This window comes from Anastrepha obliqua, chromosome 2 (genome assembly GCF_027943255.1).
Source record: "Anastrepha obliqua isolate idAnaObli1 chromosome 2, idAnaObli1_1.0, whole genome shotgun sequence".
Taxonomy (NCBI): Eukaryota; Metazoa; Arthropoda; class Insecta; order Diptera; family Tephritidae; genus Anastrepha; species Anastrepha obliqua.
In genome coordinates, this window is record NC_072893.1 from 97,760,948 (window position 1) to 97,781,646 (window position 20,699).

A 20,699-nucleotide genomic window follows, 5' to 3' on the forward strand; every position below is an offset into this window, starting at 1 on the left:
ATTTGACAGTGACAGAGATTTGTATTCTTTGTTTATCTACTAATACTTTCGCAGAGGAAATGCGCGCTCTTTCATGCGCCGCATCTGCATATCGTACGCCATTTTTACTCTGCTATTCATTTCATATGACCCCCCAACTATGGTCGTCGTTCCATGTTTCCAATTTGTTTAGCGTTAGGCGCTACTGGTTGTTTGCGCTCTGCTCAAATCCACGAATTGTGATTTATGCGCTCCTCGATGCTGCTCACCCACTTGGTTTTATAAACGATGTTCTTTGCATGTAAATACATAAGTGTATATATGTGTATATGCAGTATATACGTTTGCTTACTTTATTGTGTAGCAGCAGCGCGTATCTCGCTCGCTTTTTCTCTCGCGCACTAGCTCTGTTCCGTCTTGATTCGCCGATTGGTCTGGGCTACTCGTTATCACCACCTTTAGCATTTGTCTCTACTTGGTGCTCACTGTGCTTTGTGTTCGTCGCCTTGTGATGGAACGCCAGCATAAACATCGTACAATTTTAATGGCATTGTCGATGGCTGCACAATCCCCTTCGCCTTACTCGCGCCCCTCTAGAGCGCAGCCAGCCGGCCTTGTCATCGTCTCGTAATCAGTAACGTCGAAACACTGCTAGCGTCGGCAATGTCACACCGTTGTGTGTAGTATGTTGTTGCTTCTAATGGTGTTGACATGAGTTTACAATCGTGAAGCAGCCACTTCGCTCCGTGGGTATTCTCTGCTGTGCTCCAACTACTGCCTGGTTTACTACAGCGCAGGGTCTCTAACAAAAAGCGCGCACACTTGTGCTCCAATGCTCTCCCGCTCTCTTTAATTCTCGCGCTTGCCTACTTGCTCTCAACAGCATATTCTTTTTCATGATTTATTTAACCTTCCATTTTTCTTTCGCCGCTCACCTCCGCAAAGTCGTTGACACACTCCTCCGTGTGTGTGTGTGTATGTGTAGAATTTTTGTGCAGTTTTTCTCGCCACCAGCGACATCGTCTTCATCGGTGTTCATAACTTCGTGCGGTTCGTGATTTTCAACGTCTCGAGTTATCGATGTCGCGGCGACGATGGCGTGGTGAGACATATAAATTATTTAAGCTATTTAACATTTTGCAAAGTTTTTATTGCTAAAAATTATAAATTTTTTTGCAAATCTGTACGTTGGTTAAACCCGTTAACGATACGCGTGCGTGTGCTGACAGACAAACGAAAATGTGTAAGGTATTCTGGTGAAAAAAATTCTAATTGCAAAAAAAAACGTACGAAAGAAAAATTTGCTATTGCCATTAGCATTGAGTGAGGTGGACAGTGCAGTGCAATACAACGCCACAGAAAAGTATAAAAAAATAGATTCAGTCGTCACAAGCACAACCAGCTGCAGTGGCGTGGCATCATATATTAACCACCCAAAAGCTGGTGATAATAGTTGATTATATGAAATTAAAAAAAGCGTTTATTAGGAACAACGAACAAAAGCATTGGTTTTAAGTGCAGAGGACGAAAGTGAGGATAGAACAAACAACAAAAAAGGTGAATAAGCAATGCAACAGTGCAGTTTCTCAAATGCAACTGTGGTGCTTCTATGTGTGTGTACGCGCGCGAGAATGTCAAACAATTGCAGTTTGCTTAAGTGAATTAAATAAAATGAAAAACGAAGCTTAGGCTGCCGCTAACACCACAGGCCACCGTGGTGAGACAAGCTGGCGCTGATACAATCCGGCTAAGTTAACTGAAGACGGGCAGTGCTGGTATAGAAATGTGGATGTGAAAATAATTTTAAATCAAGTTATTTAAAAGTGAAAAATGAAGATGTGTTAAGGAATCACGATATGAGGGCTCGATACAGCTCATTACATTGAGGTATATGTCATTTATACATATGTATGTATGCACACTCTGTGCAAAGGTTTGGCATTAACTAACACATAAGTATGTATGCATACGCTTAGAAGCAATTCGGGAATATCTAATTGGTTGTACTTATATCCTATACATATTTAGGATTTATATTCAAGCAAGCGCACATCCAACTTTATCTATGCCGAAACATACATACATACATATGTATGAATACTTGGTGAAGATAAAAGAGTTATAAAACGTTTGTTACCATAAAGTAGTACGCAGTTTGCAAGCCACGCAAATTTAATGAGCGTGTATCGAGATGAAAGTCAAGGCCGACCAAGCAACTAACTAAGTAAATACCACCCAACCCACGCGCAAACAAGCCCACCACAATCCCACTTTTGAATAAACCACTGCCGGCAGATAGTTATTGTAAAAGAGTGGAAAAATCTAAAGAATACAAAAATTTAATAGTTCAGATAGAGAGGCAGGAATGAAAAGGCTGAAACTTTTACAACTTCTTTATATTTAACTTGTTTATATTTATTTTGGCAAACTTTTTTATTAATGTCCCACGTTTTGAAATAAACAAAAAAGCCGTTATAAGGGGGCGGGATTGTGAAAGTTTCTTCCACATTCTAAAAGTAAAAAGCCCACATTTGGAAAACTGATTTATTTTAAGTTATTTGACTTCAAAGCTTGTCAAATCGGCCGACATTTCTCCTATTTTGAGTATTTCAACAAGAAAAAATGCTACTAGAAAGCTGAAAAAGACCAAATGTTACGGTTTATATGTATAATTTATATGTGTTTATAGATATAAATATGAATACCTAATTTTACTGTATTTTAATTGTCTCCTATTTGAACGGATTTTGATTGCCTGTTTTGTGTGTACTGTGTACCTATATATATATATATATATTATTTATATTATTATATATATATATATAAATATATGATATACAGCTGTTGTCAGCTAATTAGAAACGCTCTCTTTTGATAAACGCTTGATGAGCATAATATTAAACTGTTTAAATTTACCGTTATTTTTTCTCTTAAAATCATTTGCATTGCTTTTGTTACTCTATTTACTACCCAATGCGCCTAGTTTTGTAGTTGTGTAATTGAAGTACCGTTAATATTATCCAACGCAGTGCATGGGTTACTTAGTTCAAGGTAAATAAACTGAGACAAGTAATTAGAAACAGTTGTTCAATGGAAGCATATTCGGCAAGTTGTGCTATTTTAATAGTAATATAATCGACTTTTTGGTATGTATATATTTTAAATTGGTTGTTTAAAAGCAACTAAAATATTCGTCTTCAAGATGTGTAATGGGAAAAAGCAGCAGCTGTACACCTGCCCTGCGCAGCTCCATTTTTGACCTTCGTAAGGCTGGAAAGTCGTACAGTGAAATTTCTAAGCAAGTCAAATGCTCAAAAAATGGTTTTTAACGCCTTAAAACATATCCAACCTTTTAAGACTGTTGACAATGTTCCACGTAAGAAAAGATCCCGGAAAACTTCAGCAGAAATTGACCGCAAGATAGCAGTCATCTCCAAAAGAGACTCAAAAACGACTTCCACTGACATCCCATGGGAAATTCAGGATCAATATAATTTCGAAATATCCAAGAGGGCAATTGCTTGGCGTCTGGTCGAATCTGGACTGCATGGCAGAGCAGAACGCAAGAAGCCCCATCTAACCAAGATTCAAAGGAGACGGCGAGTAGTCTTTGCGAGATCCCATTGGTCATGAACTCCAAATCAATGGAAATATATCGTTTGGAGCGATGAAACCAAGATAAATCGCATAGGCCCAGATGGTAGAAGGTATGTTCGACGGCCAATCAACCAAGAATTCAATCCTCGCTACGTTTCGTGGGTAGTGAAGCATTGTGGAGGATCAATCATGGTGTGGGGATGTTTCTGGTGGAATGGTGTTGGTCCAATCCATAGGATTGATGGAATTTTAAATAAGGAGAAATACGTCGATATACTAAAAAATGTAATGTTGCCGTGGACTGAGAAAAATTTGCCTGTTATATGGAAGTTTCAACAGGATAATGATCCAAAGCACACGTCAAAGTTGACGAAACAGTTTTTTGACGAAAATTCCATCAATGTTTTGGAATGGCCATCATCCAGTCCGGACTTAAACCCAATAGAGCATCTCTGGGATGACGTTAAAAAAGCCGTGAGTGCCAAAAATATTCCAAATATGGATGTCCTTTTTGCCGAAGTAAAAACAGCATGGCAAGCAATACCTGTGGCGCGCTGTCAGAATCTCATTACATCAATGCGCAATCAATGTGAGGCAGTGTTGAAGCAAAAGGGTTATGGAACCAAATACTAACATAATCTTTATGTTGATCTGATAATATATTACTGTTTCTAATTAGTTGCCCTATCCAAATCGTGCATTTCACATGCTTTAAAAATATATATATATATTTAATAAAGAATTGGGATTAAATTGTTTTACACTAGTTTTTAAGTTTATCATATGTTTAAATAAAATTGGCAACAAGTTATGAAAATATGTGTTTAAAAGGAAAATGGAAAATTTATTTTGAAATAAGTGTCGTTTCTAATTAGCTGTCAACAGATGTATATATAAATATATAACAAGCAAGAGTGCACGTAAATTGGGGTACTCATATTGCTTTGTTTTTATTCAATTTGTATTTTTTTGCTCTGGCAGCACACTATTTCAGCCATGCTTTTCAGATATTGCTAACTCGGCTGGCGTGCTAGGAGATTTGCAAAATAGCGGATAAATAACTTAAAAACTATTATTAACACGAAGCCCAGATTACCTCATGAGTTCAAGAATATTTATTTTAGAGCAGTTCACGGTTGCTTAGTTGCGCGAAATTTAACTTAGAAACAATTATTTTTCAATAATTCTATGTATTGCCGTTCCCTCCTACTACTCCCAATCTACAATGAATACTCACGAAAAAACATAATACTTGTCTAACCGTAAATACATATAATTCCAATTACATTAGCCATTCAAAAATATAACGAAAAAGAATACGGCAAAATTTTCTTGTACAGCATCGTAATTTATTTATATTATACTTGTACATACCTTTTCTAGCGCAAATTAATTGCCGTGCAAAACATGGCATTTTAGCTCTGCGTAGAATTTAAATTAATTACACTAGTCAACAAAGATTTTTTTCCATCTGTAACTAGATAATTAGGAGGGTAAAACTCTATCAAAAAGAAAGCAAAATGCAATTTTTTCGAAACTTTGAGAAACAGAAGTCTTATATGAAACACTAATGGCGCTAGCTACGTCATGTTAAAAACCAGAAAGGATTTTTTTTATAAAAGTTTAAATTTTAATAACTGTACTGATAATATAGCAGTTAAATATAATATTATTATGAAGAAATTTTTTCATAAGAAATCAAAAAAAAAAAACAGGCATTTATTTTAATTGGTCAGTTTTTTTAACTTTTTAACTTGCATATTATTATTATTTACAAATTCATCCTTCATTTCAAAAAGTATGGAGGCCTAAATAGATTTTTAGTTACGGGATGGAAGATTAATAATTTTCAAAGAAATCTATCGAAGTATATTTCTTTGTTCAATGAGATTCTCTTAGTGTAGTTAAATAGTAAAGAGTTGTAAACTAAACAAGCTTTACAAGCACAGAACCTAGGAATGATTTTTAAAGATTTAATGTTTTAATTTTATCAAGACTAATTAATAGGGTGGTCCAAAAAAAATTTGTATGCTGCCGCCCCCCAAAATAGTAAAGAATGAAAAATAAAAAGACCCGTATTTTTTTTTTTTTAATCAGACCATATTTAATGGTGCCGCCGGGGCTTTGAAATATCCCATGTATTTTGCATGGGAAAAAAATACTTTTTCGTAGATTTCATGTAAAAACCTGGAAAATGAATATATTTTAACCGGATAACTCAGTTTCTCTTCATAATTGGTCAGGGAATAACAACCAATTATGAAATAATTAATTTTTTTGTATTAACTATTTTCATAAAAGTAATATAAAATATTGTTTTTCGATTTTTTCTTAGATTTTCGTTTTATGGGGGCTTTTTGGGGTTCTATAAAAAATAGTTAATACAAAAAAATTAATTATTTCATAATTGGTTGTTATTCCCTGACCAATTATGAAGAGAAACTGAGGTATCCGGTTAAAATATATTCATTTTCCAGGTTTTTACATGAAATCTACGAAAAAGTATTTTTTTCCCATGCAAAATACATGGGATATTTCAAAGCCCCGGCGGCACCATTAAATATGGTCTGATTAAAAAAAAAAAAATACGGGTCTTTTTATTTTTCATTCTTTACCATTAGGGGGGGCGGCAGCATAAAAATTTTAATATAAATTTTTTCCCATGCATTTTTGGACCACCCTACTAATTAATCAAAAATACAATTTGCTTTTAGGGGAGTTTTTACTTCAAAAAGTTTTGTGATACATAAAAAATATTAAATTTCTGTTAAAACAATATACTTTCTTATCGTAGCAATAAAGATTATCCACTATGATAATAACCAATGATATTAAATATTACATACTTATATATATTTGAACGTATTTATCGTGTGACTAACGAAAAGGGACTCGTTACCTTTTTTAATTTCGTTTCTTTTAGGTTCTTAAAAATAGTTAATATTTTTGTATCAGCATCTAGTTTTATTTCAGAAAGACGTTTTAAACTCAAACAAAAATTTCTGATAATCGAAAATGTAAAGTAATCGAAAAAATTTATTGCTGCCTAATAAAATTTAATCAGTTTGTTAAACAGAATACAGCTGCATAATTTTTTTTTTTTATTACAACAGCTTTCTAAAAGTAGCGGCAGCAGTAAAATTTATGCACATATTTGCTTTTTCAAAGAATAGCATAGTTGAAATATTTTCTCGGCCGGCAATAGATCCCGCCATCGCTTTTACTGAAAACACGCACAACCACCGCAGGCTGATGGGCTGTTTGCATTTAAACAGCGGCAGCTATGTGAACCGTTAGGTCTGCTGCCCGTTAAGCACATGGCCTATCCAACCATATTGTAACAATCAGTCAAGCAGCCAAGCAAATCACGTCTGATTTGCACGAAAAATTCCACTTTTGATGTTCGCATCTGGAATTTTATATTTCTGAATAATTTTATTTATTGAAATACTCGTACAAAAATGTTCACAGCATAAAAGGCATGCCAGAAAATAAAATTCTTTGGAGTGGGGCAGGGTTTTCGTTTCTGCGGAATAGCGCAGGATAGAAGATTTCAGGAACACCATATTATTTGCAAATATTTGTAAGTTTTTCTTAAGGGGGAGGTAGGGTTTAGCGCCAAAAAAAAACACTTTTTTTGTGAATTTTTTACAGAAATATGGCTTAAGATACTTTAATAAAATCAGTTACATGTTATTGTACATCTTTTCAATAAGTTTTTAAAAAATATTAATAATAAAATATTGACAAAGAAGCCCATGACAGAGTTTTTTTGGAGATATGTTTTTCGAGAGGTGCTCTGCGGTGCCAATCGGCATTCGTCGTAGAATCATCTGAAACTAAAAAAGTCGAATTTTTCAGTTAAAGTATGACGTAATGCTCCCCCCTACATTAATAAAATTTTTTTTTTTTTCATTTTTGTAGTTTTGGTGGCAAAAAAACGTAAAACGAGCATTTTTGGCGAAAAATTTCGTCATATTTGTAAGTGAAAAACAACCTTAAAAAACAAAAAATAAAAACAAAACAGTGTAGGGGGGAGGTATTTTTGATTTAGAAAACGTGTGCCAAATTTGAAAAGAATCGGTTGAATAGTTTCGGAGTTGTGATTGGCACCGACTTTTAAGAAGTCGTTTCGGGAAAAACGCGTTTGAAAAAATGACTCTGAGAAATTATCGATGCTCCGCATTCGAGGTAGAGTGCCTACAAAGGCTATAACTTTGAGAGTTCTGCTCCGATACACTTAAAATTTTGACACAACATTCTTGAAATGATTTACTATAAGATGAGTGAAGAAAAAAAATTTCGATTTTGTGACCCTACCCCCCCGCCCCCCCTTAACTGACTTTTTCACAACTGTAAAGTAAACAGGTATATCTGTATATGTTTCATGGGGACTCAATCTCGTAAAGTGAGGTAGAACTTTGAACAAATATTGAATATCAGCCATATCGCCATAACGGAAAATAATTCAATAAGTATTTTTATCAACAGAGTGTCAATTCAAAAATTTAAGTTTTCCAACAAGTTTTCAACACTATCTTCATAATCTTTGCTTAAATGTACAATATTTTAAAAAACTTTTTTTTCCAATAAACAAGGTTTTATATTTCTAAAGTATTTTGTAAGCTCAAAAACTATTTGTTTGGGTTTTCTGAAAAGTTAGACATTGTGAGTTGTTCCTTTTTGATGAAAGTGTGCGATGTAAGCTACATACAGCTTTTCCAGAAAGCGAATCGAGATGTAAACAAAAATTACTGTTGGTCCATTGGACTCTATAAGAATCTGCTTTACAATTTATTTAAATAGTTAAAAGAAATATAAAATATTTTTTACATCCAAATCTGAAAATTTTGAAAAATTTTTGTATTAATTTTAGTATTCTCAAGTAAAAAAACTTATTCTCAAAACACACCACCCCACTTTTCGCCTCCTCTGTTTTTGTATTTTCGTCACTCTAAGTAGAATTTCGTGCAAAGAGGTGCGCATTACAGAGTGGTAAGAAGATAAAGATGAATGCAATTTAATTTGAGTAGACAAAAATTAATCCAAAAATTGCAAATAAGTACTTACATTGAAGTGTTTTTCGTCACAGCACCATCAACATTCCTAAAGAGAAATATCATTCAATCAGACAGGAAATAGCAACAGCTATTACAGCGCTAGCTTTCACTAACAAAGAAATTTTACATCAAAGCTTCACCAACACCAACAAACTAAATACCTCCCGTAAGAAATTACATTGATGGCAAACGCCAAAGTGAAATGAAAAATAACTACAGAACAAAAACATACAACAGCATACATACATATGTGTGTGTACGCGTATATAAATATTTCAATATGATTAGAAATAAAACTTCTGTGCATTGCCAAAGCAAATACAGTGGCCGCTATGTTATATGAACAATCGCTTAGTTGAACATTGGAAACAGTGAACACCAAAATTCAAAGACATAAGGGGGAAGAATTTTCTTCTGAAATACGTTCTTTCTCGGAATAAGCAAACCAATTAGCTGTTGACTAGTGTTAAGTTAAAAGTCAGTCTCTCCCTGGTACTGGCAATCTGGGAGTGTTTTTTGGATAGTGGATAGTTGGATAGTGAATGTTTTTTGTATATGACCTTATATTTATGTATAGCATACCTATGGTCGCAATTTAATGCAAGTTATTAACTCCATGCAAAAAATGGCATGACTGGCAGTTTGGAAATGTAAGAACGACATCTCTTGGATGAACGTATGTATACCATTGTCAAATCGACACATTGGAGAACTTTAGTTCTCGAAAAATGATTAAAACACTATACGAATATTCGAAAACCTTTCCGTAAGAGCTTAAAAGGTTCCAGCCAAGTTGATGAAAATATTAAAGAAAACTTTCAGGTCGGCATACGATTTTTAAAAATATCTGGTGAAAAGCGTTCAATGAATGCCGACCTCGTAGACTAAATGCGTAGACCTCCAACACTAACTGGTACTTCTTCGTCGAATAGTTTTTATGTTTAAGTTGGCCGAGAGTTTATTTGTTTATTTAATTTATAAGTTAAGAAATTCACGCAAAAAAGACAAAAAAATCAACAATTATATACAAAAAAAAAATAAACATTTTATTAGACGCATAAAAAACGCGAAGTACTCCAATACAAATTAAAATAAACGTCATCGAATCGACGAAGATAGGCCTTAGTGTATACGAGGGGTGCCTTTTATATGTCGGGATTAGAGAACAAAAACAAATTTTAATCATCGAAAATCACTTTATTGTTTTTCAAAATATTCTCCATGAAGATCTATACACGTTTGCATGCGTTTGAACCAATTGTCGAAGCACTTTTGGCACTCTGAATGAGGTACCACCAAAACATGCATTCTGAAAAACGTTGACCTCTTAGATTGTTTTTTACGTACGGGAATAAAAAGAAGTCATTCGGTGCCAAGTCAGGACTATACGGCGGATGACCCATTAATTCGATGTTTTGGGTGCTCAAAAATGCAGTTGTTTGAGCCGATGTGTGAGAGCTCGCATTGTCCTGGTGAAGAGTGATCCGTCTTTGGCGATTGGTTTTCCTAATTTCTTGGAAGACAACTGGCAAACAAATGGTTGTGTACCACTCAGAATTTACTGTTCTGCGTTGTTCTAGTGGTACGGTTGCGACATGTCCAGTTTTTCCGAAAAAACAGGCGACCATTTGCTTGGAAGTGCTTCGTGCGCGAACAACTTTTGTTGGATTTGGCTCATCTTGAAACATCCATACAGTCAACTGCTGTTTACTTTCGGGCTCATACGCGTAAATCCATGATTCATCACCTGTCACGATGTCATAGACGTGTTTCGAAGCCCCGCGATCGTATTTTTTGAGCATTTCCTTCGACCAATCGACACGAGCCTTTTTTTGAGCGATTGACAAATTGTGTGGGATCCAACGCGAACAAATTTTTTTGACAGTAAAATGTTTATGCAATATTGAATGTATGCTGGTCCCACTAATGCCTAAGATTGTCTCAATCTCACGATAGGTCACACGACGATCTTGCAATATCAGTTCGCGCACAGCATCAATAGTTTTCGGAACAACAACTGATTTTGGACGAAATTCGTCTTGGAGTGAACTACGACCACGATTGAATTCACCATACCATCGATAAACACTGGTCCTTGATGGAGCTTCATCGCCAAAAAATGAATTAAGTTCATCCATGCAATGTTGCTGAGTTAATCCACGTGGAAAGTTGTAAAAAATAATCGCGCGAAAATGTTCACGATTTAATTCCATTTTTGGACCGAGATGAATCTTTTAAGTTACTGTAAACAACATAAATAGCGCTGGCATTTCAAAACGTTCTGAGTACATAGAAGCCAAAAAATGTCAAACTTTGCGATATGCGATGCCAGATTGCAACACCAGGGTTGCCAAATCCCGACATATAAAAGGCACCCCTCGTAAAAATAAGAAGTGACATCTGGGGATAAAAACCAACTTTGCGCATGGGCCTGAATATGGATGAGTAAATTAGGTTTTAGCAAACTTTAGTTTGATAAAACGGTAAAGCTGGACAAGAAATCTGAAAAGATTTGCTCACTGCATAAGTGTTTGATCTCTTTTTTATAACTTTTCTTTGATATATATGGTAAGTGTCCAAAATGGTTACAAAATTTGTTCTTGCCATATTTTGGTGTTTTTAGTCTTTTTAGTTTCATTTTTTCTGTCGTAAGTCATAAAATTATTGAACCATAAAAGTTTTATCAACAGAATCCTCAGAATCAGAAGAAACATATTTAGTTTATGTACGCCGAAAAACTGACAAATATTATCCTTAAAAAGAGTCCTATTCACAAAGTTCAATTAAGGGTAGACAATAATCCAATGTGTACAATTTCGATACTTTTATTAATTTATTTTTATACTTCGTTATTTTATTTATGTAAACATGTAATACATTATAAATGCAATGAACACCTCTTATCTGAATTAGTTTACATAATCGAGGTGCTACTGTACACATATTACAAATATAGCTAAACGGCATTCCAAATAAATCTCTACAAAACGCAAATGTCAACTACCTTGACGCCTCTTCTCGGCTTTCAATGGACGGCGAATATGGCGAACATTATTCCTAAGCCCTAATCCCTACTCAAATGGAAAATTATTCCCTGACAAGTTGAAAATAAGATGGTGCGTTAGAATATTTGAAAATATATAGTGTCGGTGTTCCAAAAGGGACTGTACTGATATTTCAACTTTATATTTGCTCATCTGTGGAGAAAGTTATGTCATAGATAGTGCTCACCATATTCAGAATGCTGAGGTGTCAGCAGATTTACTGACATAATCGAGGATATGACAGCGATTTCTTTACGTCATGATATAAGAAAAAATCTACGTGGACATTACTCATGTTATGTCGTTACCGTCTGAACGAATAATTGGACGAGTGTGTAAACGCGGATAAAATGAACCGACGCAATTCTGCTGCCGAATCCCCTATGACGTGAAGGGGATTTAGCTTTGGGTTGCCAAACCTTGTAATATACCATTTTTGCTAAAAGCTGGATTGGGTGAAATTTTCGCAATTCTAAGTTAAAGAAGATGAAATAAATTCACATAATTTTGACTAGCCGATAACAAACTTCAAAAGCAGTATTTCAGCCATGAAATAGCTCCTCACTGGAGAATCCTCAATCTCGACGAATAATATAAATTTATGGTAAAACTGGGCTTAAATATATTTTAAACACGTCTACCTCAGAAATCTTTATCTAACCGATTTGTTTAACAGGCGAAGATATGTTTTACAAAACTTAAGTGTCATGCTTTCTCTGTAATATTGTCAGATGGCTCAACGTTTTCTACCAGACTACGACTTCATAAATTATTTTGCATAAGAAACTTGTATGTGAAAAATTGTTGCAAAGAGGTCTGACGACACAATAGTCCTTAGGCACTGAGTAACTTGCAATCTTTTCTGACCAACAGTATATAACATCCAAACGACTACTAGTTGTTTAATAAACATATACTGAATAAATAAATTAAGAACGAAATCAACCATAAATGGTCAAAACCCAAGCAACTTTTCTTGATTCATAAAAAAATACTGCTCTATAAAATTTTGTTATTCAATAGGCCTCAAATTATTACTTTGCTTTGTTGATGAACAGAAAGGCCAATACATTTAAACATGTGGAACTAAATGAAAGTAATTAAGGCGATTTATATAAAGAAAATCTTGTTTACCTGCCTTGAAGATAGTTGAATAAAATAGTGGATTTTTCCTCGCTTGCCATAGTTTCTGTTTTGTCTTTTTCAAGCAGTTGATAAAGCGAGAAAAGTTAAAGGGCACTTCAATGCTAGCTAGGAAAATAGCCCTTAGTTAAAATAAACAAATGTATTAAGATAGAAGAACTATGTATAAGTTAAGAAAACGAGAAATGCATATAAAATTTTTAGTCAAACACTGAAGACATAAATTGAATACTTTTATTTATCGTTTTATTTATTTATTCATTTTATTTATTAGAAATAATTATTAATAATTATATTACATTACAAAAGGCACTATCGGCATAATCGTATTTAATGCCATTGTTATATTCTCTCGTTACTATTCCCGGGAATTCCCTTGTAAACTCAAGCAACTCATTACACGTCACCAAATTCTTTTAAATAAAAAAAAATCTTTTATATTAACTTTATTTAATTAATTTAGTTGGTTTTTTTTTTTGTTTTTGCCAACACACAATTACAACCATCAGCATCATTTTTTTCCTACGGCGCAGGAATTCATTACTCACTGAGTCGAAAAGTTCAACAACGTCAATCGACAACTGCAGTTGTCATCGTATCTGCTCGCACTCCAATGATTATCGGATGGTTGGCTATCAGAGCACCTTATTGGACATTGCAGACAAAAAATTGATATGCGTATACACACCCACTCACACATATACAGATAGACAGCAGATTAAATTCGTTGTTTGCTTATTCGGCTGATTTAGCTGATTTGTTATGACGAGTTGTTGAAATAACAGAAGAATGATTTTCAAATGTTGGTAACCATAATTTGTTGCGACAATGCTCAACACAGTTAGCTGCCACCTTACTTTGTCGTTGGCAATGCAACGCGATTAGCATTATCGGCAACACAAGTTGGTCCAATAAGAATTGAAATTTCTGATTAATAATAAAATTGCATCGTCAAGTGTGCCAATAAAGCACTTTAATTATGCCCACAAGGGTAATTTAATAGACGAGAGTATGGAAAATAGTATACTTTAAATATTACACTCACATGAACAAAACTGCTTACAATATTTTATCCCCGCAAAAGAAATATATTCGAAAACAAATTGGAATTGAATAAAAAAAAAAAAACTTCTTGAGGAAAACTCCTTGTGCGCCCGACTAAGCTGATTAATTGCAATTTGAGGTTTCACAGAAGCACACTTACTTCATACAAATACTATTATATAATAGTAACTACTAACCCACACTGAAAATATTTTCCCTTGGCCACTGCTTATGCGCCTCAATCTTATCAGCTATCAATATTATTTCCATTCGTCTGTCGTCTCTGTGACTACAACGAACCGGCTAGCTTAGTCCTTCCCCACATTCACGTTTACCTATATGCTTTAACATTACTTTTCAACTATTTTCACTACATCTACAATAAGCTTTTGCTTACTTTTTTCTGCTTGCCCCTGTGTACACTTTTATGTATTCAGAATGAAAAAGTTTTTTAATAGGTCTTTTTCTTGTGTACCTTCAGTTAATGTACCGCCTGTCGTAGATTTCAAGGTCACTCATTTCACTTACTTGTTTATTTTAGTTTTCGATTTTCTTATTGTTTAGTTCCCAACTGGTTTTTGCCACTGGTACTTCTTTCTGCCTCATATAATGTATGTATATGTATGATATATACAAGGAGAAAGACAATATATTTATTTCTAAGGTACATGAAAATTAATTCAAAAATATTACTCAAGGAGCGCGGAATACTGAGAAGAAATACAAAGATAGTTTCTTTCATTTAGAACTTATCTCGGTAACTTTTTTATAATAACATCAGTAAACCATCGCTGTCAATACCTATTAAGTATTTTTTTAGCATGTGTCGATCAACTGATAAGCAAGTTACCCCAAGCTATTATGCTTCAACTTTAAGTTTCTGTTGAAATTGAAAAGATTAGCCGATTCGATGTCATTCCTTAAAACTTTGTTTATAAACTCAACAATCTTTACTCGATTTCTGAAACGGTTTTCATTTAAGGATACTTAACACTTGCGTTAAAAATAAATATTTAATGAACCCAAAACCGTGCTTCCGGAGTGGTGTTTTTGGTCCATTGAACAGTCAGAAATCACACGTAGCTAAATCGAGATAAAGCAGGAGTCGGGAACTACATATCGGGTGATTTTTTTAGCTGCATTAAAACTATCGTTATCGATAACTTTGCTTTGACAGCAGAGAATGGCAAACTATGTTGACATTTCGGTTCAGTAATGTTTGGCAAGTTATAATGAATCGTCTAACGCCAGAACAGCGCTTCCAAATTGTGCAAATTTACTTTGAAAATAAATCTGTTCACGAAATGCATAGAGCGCTGACGGCAGCATCGATCCTTATTTCTTTCGAAAATTATCAAGAAGCTGTCGTTACGGTGGATGGCAAGCTCTATCGAGTCATACTGACTGAATTTTTGTTTCCAAAAATGAATCAGCTAAACATCGACATTTAGCTCCAACAAGACAGCGCAAATTGCCACACAGCACGCTTAGCAATTGATTTATTGCAATATACTAGCCACCATTGACGCCATACGCAAAGGTTTATTAGAAAAAGTAGTCAAAAATTGGACTGAATGAATGTAACTCGTATCCGCAGAGAACATATACCGGATATCGTATTGAGAAATTAATGCCACGAAATGATCTACCAGATTGTAATAAAAAACAACAATTCAATCCAACAATATTTCTGTTTTGTATTATCATTTTAAGTTCTCAACATCCTAAAGACACCCGATACATACATATATGAGAAGCGCTTTTGGCGAAATGATCAGGATATCAAAACCAAGAGTTTTTTTCCACATATCTGGCTTACAACTTCGGGGTGTTATTTTTCTTCGTATTAATATTAATTCGGCCAAAATGCGAATATATATGATTTTCGTTGGTTTCCTTTTCCATTAATATTTAATTGAAGGTTTTTGAGAACAATTATATCGCAAAATTTGTTTATTTGACATGTCGTTTAATCAAGATCTGCCGAGGTCTTTCGCCACTACCACAACAAGATCTAACATTCGAAGATCGATCGGTGCGAATTGGTAAATATGGGATCTGAAATTTTCATTTACATTTCCTCATCAATTCGCATCAATTATTTAATTTAATAAATTGGACACTAATACTTTGATAAGATTGCAAGAAAGGTATAGAAACTGATAAATTATTCGAAAGAAGTGAGCACCATATAAACTTGTGCTCACATATTTAAGTAAATTTATCTTTTTATTCCAGGTATTTTTCATTCCAAATATTTTTTGTTAATTTTTTATAATCCTTGTACAAAACTCCCAAAACTTTAACATTCTTAAAAGAAATTTACATACAAATTTTTATTTTTTTTATAACCCCTTCAATTCTACAATAGTTATGTAAGTAATTCGCTCAAAAATACCGACTTTACATATTTTTTGCATACCACGTAAAGCGCAATCCGGAAGTGTTTCTAAAAATTCTGATTAAAAGTTAAAAATTTTGCTGAACATTTTTGGAAATTTGTTGGAATTTTGTAAATTTTATACAAATTTTTTATATTTTATTAAAGTTTTTGTTCTAAGTAGAATGAACCATATTTTTATAAAGGTTAACGAAAAAAATTTAGTATGCCGAATACAGCGCACGCTGGATAACGTGAACTAATTCAAACCAAGGCAGTTCATGTTAACAAAAGTGTTCACGTTTTGGAATGTCCAAAAAGACTAAGTAAATATATTTTTTCACATTTAAATTCACATTTTATTCTTATTTTCGTTACATATTAATTGAAAATGAAGTCATACGATGGTTTTATTTAAAAAAATAAGTCATCTTTTTTTGTATCTTCTGTTTTTCTAAAACTTGAAGCACAGCTTTCTGCCTTAACCGTCTTAGCACACTCATATCATTTTGATCGACGTCTTCATGACTAGCCCATATTAACGACTTGTTGAAAATTTCAACTGCTTCAGTCGGCTTAATTTTCTCCAGTTGCTCTGATACGCTGTCGTCATCGGATTCGTCCTCTTGTTGATGATCGTCATCTGCATTGCCCTTCTCGATATCTTCGTTCCATTTATGAATGGCTGGTAACGTGAATTCAATCTGAAATTTTTAATAAAAAAAAGTTTTTGCAATAACCCACATACATATCTTTGAGCATATCTGCGAACACGAACGAACCTCAGGATTTAAACTACTAAGGAGATCGACGGTGTTGCTCATCAAAGTGCGAAGTTCAGCTTCCCATTTTTCTTTTAAAACCACCAACGGAACATTATCTTCGGGATCATCATTGTTTACCGCAAAATTTAAAATACTGTTCCATCACTTAGCTAACGTTGCTTCACCAACACGAAACCAAGCCGCATCCAAAAGATTTATAGCTGTTTTTAAGTTATTTTTTTTCAACGACTCGAGCAAATCAGGCTTTGTCGCTGCTATTGAAGCTAGAAGGTTGTTTCTGTAATGCAACTTAGTGATTTTTATTGCATTCTGATCCATCGGTTGAATGAGGTGAGTAACGTTTGGTGGCACAAACATTACCTAAATTTGCCGATTCTCCGTTGTCAGTTAAGCATCATTTGGGTGAGAAGGAGCGTTGTCGATTAGGAGAAGAGCTTTAATTAGTAAGGCTTTCTCCTTTAAAAACGATGCAACCTTAAAAAACCACCTTGCATCGTAACCTTAAAAATCGGACAAAACTTAAAAGGAATATTCACCTGTGGAACAAATGACTCATGAAACCATTGCTTGAAAATAGCCGACGGCATCCAGTTGAATTTCGAGCTCGTCGGTGGGACACTGAAAGTTTTTAAAGCAACGTGGATTCTTCGCCTTCCCAATTACCAAAAGCTTAAGCTTGTGGGATCCAGTGGCGTTTGAACAGCATAAAAACGTGATTCGCTGCTTCTCGGACTTTATCCCTGGGGCTCTCTCCTCCAAACTTGACGCGTACGTTTTCTCTGGCAAAAGTCTCCAGAATAATCTCGACTCATCAGCATTATATAACTGATCGTTGCACAACTCCAATTCGGCTATTTTAGCTTTAAGTTTTTCTTTAAACGGATCCACTAGCTGAGGTTGCGAAGACAGTTTTTCGCCTGATATTTTAAGAAGACTTGGAGCCACCCATCACTAGCGAAGAAGTTTGCTTCATTTTCTTTAAATTTTGCATACAGGGTTTTTGCCTTTTCTATCAACATTAGAGCACTTACTGGCCAGCTTTTATCTCGCATTCGGATAAACCAACGATAAAGAGCTCTCTCCATTTTGGGCAACTCTGAAGAACGCATTGTTTTTCTATTTCCAGGTCCACAATACGTGTTGTTTACGCATTTTAAAATCATTTGCTTTTTCCCTTTAACGTTACAAATTGTTGATTTAGCAACATTATACCTTCTACTCAAATATGAACGAGACGTTATCAATAAAACGGTCCGCGGATGACATATGGCAAAATTTTGTGTTTTGGTAGGACTGTTATAAGCTTACATGGCAAATTTCAGCGTGATATATCACATAGTTTGTTTTCTGTGCTACTGTAAACAAGTCAAGCTCGAGTGTGTTCTTCGAATTCTCTTTTATGACTTCAATTGTCTCAAAATGTTTTCCACGGAGCGGCAACTTGGTATTTCTTTGCTAAAATCGTCACAGATCAGCCGTTTTTTAAAAAGCCGAGAATTTTAGCCTTTTGTTTTAATGTCAAGCACACGGGTTTTTTAGAACTCATTTTCAGCAGAAAACATAAGACGAAACACTCTTTGCAAAACCAAAACCAAGCAGATCTGAAATATTTTACTCCTTACATGCAATTACGAATAAAATGCCTATTTTATAATTAGGGGATTCAAATAATTGTAACGTTTATTGTTCATGTTATAGAGCTTTGTGGGTTTGTTCACGTTTTAGAGTAGACAATGCACAAAAATGTCTGTTCACGTTTTGGGGTGTTCACACTTTAGAGCGTTCACGTTATCGAGCGTGCGCTGTATTGCAAAGTGACTTAATTATGTGAGCACAAGTGATAAAGTGACTTAATAATGTGAGCACAAGTCTAGTGACTAATAAAATGTCATATACTTACTGTGACCCCAAACGAGAGTTATCTCAATCGATTACTTGGAGCGTCTGCTCCCGATTCCAGTTATTAATAATACTTCCTTACAAACAAGCTCTCTTTTCTGTAAACTTACAGTTATCGAATAAAGAAATAAGTTTCAAACTAAGAGCTTTACACCATTATATTGATTTCATCAGTGGTCACCTGGACTAATTGTTACAAATTATTTCTTAAATAAACTAATATATATTTCCCTTTTCTTTCAGTGTAGCTCTTATTTATTGAACGCATTCTTTATCTTTGGCACTCGTGTGTTATAAGTACAATATTATCGTAATAAATTTATCTTTAAAATTATCAGCAAATAATTTCTCTCCTTACTAAGCGCCGTATTGCCTTTTTCATGAATAGAATGTAATGCTTCTATTATTAAAGGGAAGCTGCAAGAATTTGTGTGTGAACTCTCCATCACGAAAGCTGTCACTTAAGCAGCTTAAATTTTGAAGCTCAACATTTTGTTAAGTTTTTATAATCTCCTCTCAATTGTAATACAGGTAGTTCATGGAAAATAAAACGTAAAATTGAAAGGAAAATAACTACGACAAAAATATATGAGAGTTGAAATCAACTGGAATTGTAGTTAATTCAATGCTTTTGGAACTTTGCACAGGTTAGGAATTAGTTGATTTTATTAGGCGAAATGAGCTTGGGCAATCGCAAAGAAATATTTTTTTACTGCTTCGGAAATGAAATAAATTTAATTTTATCAACAGTAATAATTATTTTTCGAATCGTAAGTAAAGCACAGCTTTTCTATGATGTTTTTTTAATCACGATAACTACAAATGTAAATGCATATGTGCTGAACTTCATAATCTTAAATCGTATAAAAAAGGGACATAACAAGAAAGAAGGGACACTTGTGATCATGACATGCGCAATGTTTTTTAAGAAGCAGTAATTTTAAATCAAATTAAAAATGCTAAAAAATGGTTTGTTTTATTAACGAAACTATTCCAAAACCTTTCTCGCTTAGGTATTACTATTTCTGGTATGTTCTTTTCTATTTATCATATCATCAGACGAAGCACCATCATATTTTTTTTTATTCTTTGATATATCTTGTCAAACTAACAATAAATAGTTTGTACATGAAATTATTGATATAATTATATGAAGAAATACCGCTCTTAATCAGAGCATAGGGCGGAAAAAACTCAGACCAACGTGAGCGATCCAAGTTGTTTGTGGTCGTCCTCTTCTTCTGGAGCCTTGTGGATTCCATTATAGGGCCAACTTTGCGATGTCACTGTCTTCTTAGCGTAAAATGTGCCCAATCCAACGCCATTTCCTTTCTTTGATATCAGCTGCGATGGGCTTGCACATTGAAATATTTAAAAGATTTTCGTTGGTGATAACTCTTGGCCAAAATTTGCGGTGAATAATGCACTGACATCTGTTGATAAATGTTTGTAGGCTATTGCATATGGTATCTGTGACTTTCTATGTTTCGCACGCATAAAATAACACTGGTTTGACGCTTGTATTGAAAATCCGCAATTTTGTTTTTGTGCTGATATGTCTTGATGATCAGATTAGATTCATCCTGTGGAAAACGTGGCGAGCTTTGTTTATGCGCGAATTTACATCAGCTTCCGCTCCATAATTTTTTGACACTATGCTGCCAAGGTAGCAGAAGTTTTCGATGCCCTCAATTGTAACCAGCGTGCCACCCACTTCAAGCGTCAGTGCGTCCTGGCTTGGAGTTTCGATCATGTTTAGCTTGACCAT

At 34.4% G+C, this 20,699-nt stretch overlaps 1 protein-coding gene across 6 annotated transcripts in view; it reads left to right on the plus strand.

Moving 5' to 3' along the window:
* Positions 1 to 982: 982 nt before the first annotated feature.
* LOC129237212 (cAMP-specific 3',5'-cyclic phosphodiesterase) overlaps positions 983 to 20,699 on the plus strand; it is a 197,292-nt gene continuing 177,575 nt past the window's right edge. For 5 of the 6 annotated variants that reach the window (XM_054871738.1, XM_054871743.1, XM_054871739.1 and 2 more), the window contains exon 1: positions 983 to 1,866. The gene's annotated coding sequence lies outside the window, so the exon portion shown is untranslated. The remainder of the gene's footprint in view (positions 1,867 to 20,699) is intronic. The other variant, XM_054871744.1, reaches the window with a different exon arrangement.